The sequence below is a fragment of the Prionailurus viverrinus genome, chromosome B4 (genome assembly GCF_022837055.1).
Source record: "Prionailurus viverrinus isolate Anna chromosome B4, UM_Priviv_1.0, whole genome shotgun sequence".
In the NCBI taxonomy this organism is placed as follows: Eukaryota; Metazoa; Chordata; class Mammalia; order Carnivora; family Felidae; genus Prionailurus; species Prionailurus viverrinus.
In genome coordinates, this window is record NC_062567.1 from 96359435 (window position 1) to 96367930 (window position 8496).

The window sequence follows — 8496 nt, forward strand, 5'->3', positions numbered from 1 at the left end:
TTTATATTGCCAAATACCTAAGAATCTCCATATAGCCGGATGATTGTTGCTATTCTTTAAAAAAAAAAGCAAAGTGATCTTATATTTCAAATCTGTTTGTATTAGTCAGGGTTCTCCAGAAAAACAGAACCAACAGGGAAGACAGAGACAGGGACAGAGACCAAGAGAGAGGGGAGGTCTTAAGAAATTGGCTTACACAATTGGGGTAGCTAGCAATTCTGAAATCTATAGGACAAGCTGGCAGGGCAAGTAAGAGTTGCTGTTGCAGTCTTAAGCCTGAAGTCTGGGAAATTAGACAGATTTCTATGTTGTAATCTAAAAGCAGAATTCATTCTTCTGGAAATCTCAGTCTTTGCTCTAAAGGCCTTCAACTGATTGGATACAGCCCACTCGCATTATGGAGGGTAATCTGCTTTACTTAAAGCCAACTGATTGTAAAGTTAATCACATCTAAAAAATACCTTTATAAAAATAGCTAGACCAGTGTTTCACCAAACACTTGCCACCATAGTCTAACCACACTGGTTAGTTAGTCTAAAGGCCTTCAACTGATTGGATACAGCTCACTCACATTATGGAGGGTAATCTGCTTTACTTAAAGCCAACTGATTGTAAAGTTAATCACATCTAAAAAATACCTTTATAAAAATAGCTAGACTAGTGTTTCACCAAACACTTGCCACCATAGTCTAACCACACTGGCACATAAAATTAACCATCACACTGCTATTTGACATCATGCATTTGAAAATAAATTATCAAATAAAAAAATGAATTATCATTATCTTTTTAGTAAACTATTAAATGAATCATTATCTTTTTAGTAAACTATTGCATTGTTGAGATTCAAATCCATAATTAATTAACTTGCAGTTTGAAATACACTAAAGGTAAACTGACACATACACATATACTTAACTATCTGTTGTATTATTATTATGTTGCCTTCATGGATTTTTTTAAATGTTTATTTATTTTGAGAAAGAGAGAAAGAGTAAGCAGGGGAAGAGCAGAGAGAGAGAGGAAGAGAGAGAATCCCAAGCAGGCTCTGTGCTGACAGCACAGATCCCACGAACCATGAGATCATGGCCTAAGCCATTATCAAGAGTCAGGTGCTTAACCAACTGAGCCACCCAGGCACCCCCCTCATGGATTTTTTTAATTGAACTTTCTCATGAATAATTAAAACTATCCTCTGATTTTTAATATAATCACCTCCTTACTTCTGCAGATACCTTATTCATCCAAAATCTTGTTTCCTTAAATCAGATTAACTTAAATTCTACAGAACACATAAAAAAATGAATTTTTATAGACTCATATTCACTGATTTTGAAGAAATATTTGTCAGAACATTAAGTTGGCTCTGCTATAGGAACTTGTAAGTAGTGGGATTTCTCAGAAAAGGGGGTCTCTATTTGCAGAGTTCTCTATCTACACTGAGGCTGGGCAAATGGAGTACACCCTGTCTTACTTAGTGGGGCTTCCCCTCATTGGCAAGAAGAAAAAATTCTCGGTCAAGGAATTGTTTCTTCTATTCCTTATGATCACAACCACAGACTCTTCATAGGGCATCTTGGGAGGCCTGACATCACAGCAGTTCTTTTACTCTGAGCAGGATCTTTTGTGACCTTAAATAACCCTCCTATTTCACTCAGTTTGCAACTACAAGACAAACTCCTCTGGGTTTGGCCTTTTCAAATTAATGAAGGCAGTTAACTTAAGATTTAAACAGTGTATTTTTTTCTGGGGATCCTCTTGTTCTACTAGGCTATGTTTGAAATTTCCACAAATTTGGCTAATCACTTAGAGGTAAAGTGATCACACTCATCAGTCTTAGTTGGGCCAGGTTTATTCCATCCTTACCCCTTGGAAACAATCATGAACAAATGGTTTAAACAGTAGTCTCTATAGTTTTTTGATTATGCATCCTTCTGAGTAAATATATATATATATATATATATATATATATATATATATATATTAGAGTGGGAGTGGCTAACGGTCCTGGTTTGCCTAAGACTGAGGAGTTCTCCAGGACAGAAAAACACACTAAACCCAGGCAATTCCCTAACAAACCAGGAAGTTGGCAACCCTAAACTTGAATCAAAGTAAAAATGTATTGGGGCGCCTGGGTGGCTCAGTTTGTGGAGCATCCAACTCTTGATCTCAGGGTCATGAGTTCAAGCTGCACATTGGGCATGGAGCCTACTTTAAAAAAAAAGTATATATGTATCATTTAATTACATGCATCATATGTATTTTTATAATAAAGCAATATATATCTTAAAATACACAATAATTGAACCTGAAAAGGATGACATAATAATGAATTAAAAATTAATGCTAAAGAAGGGTGCCAGGGTGGCTCAGTCGGTTAAGCGACCAACTTCAGCTCAGTTCACGATCTCGCAGTTTGTCAGTTAGAGCCCCGTGTAGGCCTCTGTGCTGACAGCTAGGAGCTGGAGGCTGCTTCAGATTCTGTGTCTCCCTCTCTTCCTCGTGCTCTGTCTCTCTCTTGTCTCTCAAAAATGAATAAATGTTGGATCCTGGGAAGATGGTGGCATAGGAGGATGCTGGGCTCACCGCACACGTCCTGCTGATCACTTAGATTCCACCTACACCTGCCTAAATAACCCAGAAAACCACCAGAGGATTAGCAGAATGGAGTCTCCGGAGCCAAGCGCAGACGAGAGGCCCACGGAAGAGGGTAGGAAGGGTGGAGAGGTGGTGTGCGCTCCACGGACTGGCGGGAGGGAACTGGGGCGGAGGGGCAGCCCGCCAGCAAAGCCCCTGAGTCTGGCTGGCAAAAGTGGAGGGGCCGGACAGAGTGTGTTCAGACAGCGAGCAGGACTTAACATCTGGAAGGTTATAAGTTAACAGATCTGCTCAGAAAGCTGGAGGGCTAGAGGACAATGGGAGGGAGAGTTGTTGAGCCCCGGACGACAGAGCTCAGCTTGAAGAACAAAGGCGCTCGCCAGTGCCATCTCCCTCACCCATCCCCCAGCCAAAATCCCAAAGGAACCAGTTCCTGCCAGGGAACTTGCTTGCACCGCGCAAACACCCAACGCTGTGCTTCTGCAGATCCATCCCTCTGGTGGGTCTGACTCCCTCCCGGTGCCACAGGGCCCCTCCCTAAGCGGATCACTGAAGGAGAAGTGAGCTGAGCCTGCCCCTCCCGCCCCCCTGCACCTTGCCTACCCACCCCAGCTAATACGCCAGATCCCCAGCACAAGTCTGGCAGTGTGCAAGTAGCCCAGACAGGCCACACCACCCCACAGTGTATCCCGCCCCTGGAGAGGGGAAGAGAAGGCACACACCAGTCTGACTGTGGACCCAGTGGTGGGCTGAGGGCAGACATCAGGTCTGACTGCGGCCCCGCCCACCAACGCAAGTTATTCAAGAAAGCACAGGGGAAGTGCCCCGAAGTCCAGCACCACTCCAGGGACTATCCAAAATGACGAAACGGAAGAATTCCCCTCAGAAACATCCAGGAAATAACAACAGCTAATGAACTGATCAAAAATGATCTAAACAATATAACAGAAAGTGAATTTAGAACAATAGTCATAAAATTAATAGCAGCACTTGAAAACAGTATAAAGGACAGCAGAGAATCTCTTGCTACAGAGATCAAGGGACTAAGGAACAGCCAGGAGGAGCTAAAAAATGCTATCAATGAGCTGCAAAATAAAATGGAGACAACTAGGGCTCAGATTGAAGAGGCGGAGGAGAGAATAGGTGAACTAGAAGATAAAATTATGGAAAAAGAAGAAGCTGAGAAAAAGAGAGATAAAAAAAGTCCAGGAGTATGAGGGGAAAATTAGAGAACTAAGTGATGCACTAAAGAGAAATAATATACGCATAATTGGTATTCCAGAGGAGGAAGAGAGAGGGAAAAGTGCTGAAGGTGTACTTGAAGAAATAATAGCTGAGAACTTCCTGGATGTGGGGAAGGAAAAAGGCATTGAAATCCAAGAGGCACAGAGAACTCCCTTCATGTGTAACTTGAATTGATCTTCTGCATGACATATCATAGTGAAACTGGCAAAATACAAGGATAAAGAGAAAATTCTGAAAGCAGCTAGAGATAAACATGCTGTAACATATAAAGGGAGACCTATAAGACTTGTGACCGATCTCTCTGCTGAAACTTGGCAGGCCAGAAAGGAATGGCAGGAGATCTTCAATGTGATGAACAGAAAAAATATGCAGCCGAGAATCCTTTATCCAGCAAGTCTGTCATTTAGAATAGAAGGAGAGATAAAGGTCCTCCCAGACAAACAAAAACTGAAGGAATTCGTCACCACTAAACCAGCCCTACAAGAGATCCTAAGGGGGATCTTGTGAGACAAAGTACCAGAGACATCGCTACAAGCATGAAACCTACAGACATCACAAAGTCTCCAAACCTATATCTTTCTATAATAACACTGAATGTAAATGGACTAAATGCGCCAACCAAAAGACAGGGTATCAGAATGGATAAAAAAACAAGACCCATCTATTTGCTGTCTACAAGAGACTCATTTTAGAACTGAGGACACCTTGAGAATGAGAGTGAGGGCACGGAGAAATATTTATCATGCCACTGGAAGTCAAAAGAAAGCTGGAGTAGCCATACTTATATAAGACAAACTAGACTTTAAATTAAAGGCTGTAACAAGAGATGAAGAAGGGCATTATATAATAATCACAGGGTCTATCCATCAGGAAGAGCTAACAATTATAAATGTCTATGTGCCGAATACCAGAGCCCCCAAATATATAAACAACTACTCATAAACATAAGCAACCTTATTGATAAGAATGTGGTAATTGCAGGGGACTTTAACACCCCACTTACAGAAATGGATAGATCATCTAGACACACGGTCAATAAAGAAACAAGGGCCCTGAATGAGACATTGGATCAGATGGACTTGACAGATATATTTAGAACTCTGCACCCCAAAGCAACAGAATATACTTTCTTCTCGAGTGCACATGGAACATTCTCCAAGATAGATCATATACTGGGTCACAAAACAGCCCTTCATAAATTTACCATAATTGAAATTATACCATGCATACTTTCAGACCACAATGCTATGAAGCTTGAAATCAACCACAGAAAAAAGTCTGGAAAACCTCCAAAAGCATGGAGGTTAAAGAACACCCTACTAACGAATGAGTGGGTCAACCAGGCAATTCGAGAAGAAATTAAAAAATATATGGAAACAAACGAAAATGAAAATACAACAATCCAAATGCTTTGGGATGCAGCGAAGGCAGTCCTGAGAGGAAAATGCATTGCAATCCAGGCCTATCTCAAGAAACAAGAAAAATCCCAAATACAAAATCTAACAACACACCTAAAGGAAATAGAAGCAGAACAGCAAAGGCAGCCTAAACCCAGCAGAAGAAGAGAAATAATAAAAATCAGAGCAGAAATAAACAATATAGAATCTAAAAAAACTGTAGAGCAGATCAATGAAACCAAGAGTTGGTTTTTTGAAAAAATAAACAAAATTGATAAACTTCTAGCCAGGCTTCTCAAAAAGAAAAGGGAGATGACCCAAATAGATAAAATCATGAATGAAAATGGAATTATTACAACCAATTCCTCAGAGATACAAGCAATTATCAGGGAATACTATGAAAAATTATATGTCAACACACTGGACAACCTGGAAGAAATGGACAAATTCCTAAACACCCACATGCTTCCAAAACTCAATCAGGAAGAAATAGAAAGCTTGAACAGACCCATAACCAGCAAAGAAATTGAATCAGTTATCAAAAATCTCCCAAAAAATAAGAGTCCAGGACCAGATGGCTTCCCAGGGGAGTTCTACCAGACATTTAAAGCAGAGATAATACCTATCCTTCTCAAGCTATTCCAAAAAATAGAAAGGGAAGGAAAACTTCCAGACTCATTCTATGAAGTCAGTATTACTTTGATTCCTAAACCAGACAGAGACCCAGTAAAAAGAACTACAGGCCAATATCCCTGATGAATATGGATGCAAAAATTCTCAATAAGATACTAGCAAATCGAATTCAACAGCATATAAAAAGAATTATTCACCATGATGAAGTGGGATTCATTCCTGGGATGCAGGGCTGGTTCAACATTCGCAAATCAATCAACGTGATACATCACATTAATAAAAGAAAAGATAAGAACCATATGATCCTGTCAACCGATGCAGAAAAGGCCTTTGACAAAATTCAGCAACCTTTCTTAATAAAAACCCTCGAGAATGTCGGGATAGAAGGAACATACTTAAAGATCATAAAAGCCATTTATGAAAAGCCCACAGCTAACATCATCCTCAATGGGGAAAAACTGAGAGCTTTTTCCCTGAGATCAGGAAAAGGACAGGGATGCCCACTCTCACCGCTGTTGTTTAACATCACGGTGGAAGTTCTAGCATCAGCAATCAGACAACAAAAGGAAATCAAAGGCATCAAAATTGGCAAAGATGAAGTTAAGCTTTCACTTTTTGCAGATGACATGATATTATGCATGGGAAATCCAATAGACTCCACCAGAAGTCTGCTAGAACTGATACATGAATTTAGCAAAGTTGCAGGATACAAAATCAATGTACAGAAATCAGTTGCATTCTTATACACTAATAATGAAGCAACAGAAAGACAAATAAAGAAACTGATCCCATTCACAATTGCACCAAGAAGCATAAAATACCTAGGAATGAATCTAACCAAAGATGTAAAAGATCTGTATGCTGAAAAGTATAGAAAGCTTATGAAGGAAATTGAAGAAGATATAAAGAAATGGAAAAACATTCCATGCTCATGGATTAGAAGAATAAATATTGTCAAAAGTCAATACTACCTAAAGCTATCTGCACATTCAATGCAATCCCAATCAAAATTGCACCAGCATTCTTCTCGAAACTAGAACAAGCAATCCTAAAATTCATATGGAACTACAAAAGGCCCCGAATAGCCAAAGTAATTTTGAAGAAGAAGACCAAAGCAGGAGGCATCAAAATCCCAGAATTTAGCCTCTACTACAAAGCTGTCATCATCAAGACAGCATGGTATTGGCACAAAAACAGACATATAGACCAATGGAATAGAATAGAAACCCCAGAACTAGACCCACAAATGTATGGCCAACTAATCTTTGACAAAGCAGGAAAGAATATCCAATGGAAAAAAGACAGTATCTTTAACAAATGGTGCTGGCAGAACTGGACAGCAACATGCAGAAGATTGAAACTAGACCACTTTCTCACACCATTCACAAAAATAAACTCAAAATGGATAAAGGACCTGAATGTGAGACAGGAAACCATCAAAACCCTAGAGGAGAAAGCAGGAAAAGACCTCTCTGACCTCAGCCGTAGCAATTTCTTACTTGACACATCCCCAAAGGCAAGGGAATTAAAAGCAAAAATGAAGTACTGGGACCTTATGAAGATAAAAAGCTTCTGCACAGCAAAGGAAACAACCAACAAAACTAAAAGGCAACCAATGGAATGGGAAAAGATATTTGCAAATGACATAACGGACAAAGGGCTAGTATCCAAAATCTATAAAGAGCTCACCAAACTCCACATCCGAAAAACAAATAACCCAGTGAAGAAATGGGCAGAAAACATGAATAGACACTTCTCTAAAGAAGACATCTGGATGGCCAACAGGCACATGAAAAGATGCTCAACGTCGCTCCTCATCAGGGAAATACAAATCAAAACCACACTCAGATATCACCTCACGCCAGTCAGAGTGGCCAAAATGAACAAATCATGAGACTATAGATGCTGGAGAGGATGTGGAGAAACGGGAAGCCTCTTGTACTGTTGGTGGGAATGCAAATTGGTGCAGCCACTCTGGAAAGCAGTGTGGAGGTTCCTCAGAAAATTAAAAATAGACCTACCTTATGACCCAGCAATAGCACTGCTAGGAATTTACCCAAGGGATACAGGAGTACTGATGCATAGGCGCACTTGTACCCAAATGTTTATAGCAGCACTCTCAACAATAGCCAAATTATGGAAAGAGCCTAAATGTCCATCAGCTGATGAATGGATAAGAAATTGTGGTTTATATACACAATGGAGTACTACGTGGCAATGAGAAAAAATGAAATATGGCCCTTTGCAGCAACGTGGATGGAACTGGAGAGTGTGATGCTAAGTGAAATAAGCCATACAGAGAAAGACAGATACCATATGTTTTCACTCTTATGTGGATCCTGAGAAACTTAACAGAAACCCATGGGGGAGGGGAAGGAAAAAAAAGAGGTTAGAGTGGAAGAGAGCCAAAGCATAAGAGACTCTTAAAAACTAAGAACAAACTGAGGGTTGATGGGGGTGGGAGGGAGGGGAGGGTGGGTGATGGGTATTGAGGAGGGCACCTTTTGGGATGAGCACTGGGTGTTGTATGGAAACCAATTTGACAATAAACTTCATATATTGAAAAAAAAATGAATAAATGTAAAAAAAATTTTTAAATTAATGCTAAAGAGATGATTATGCC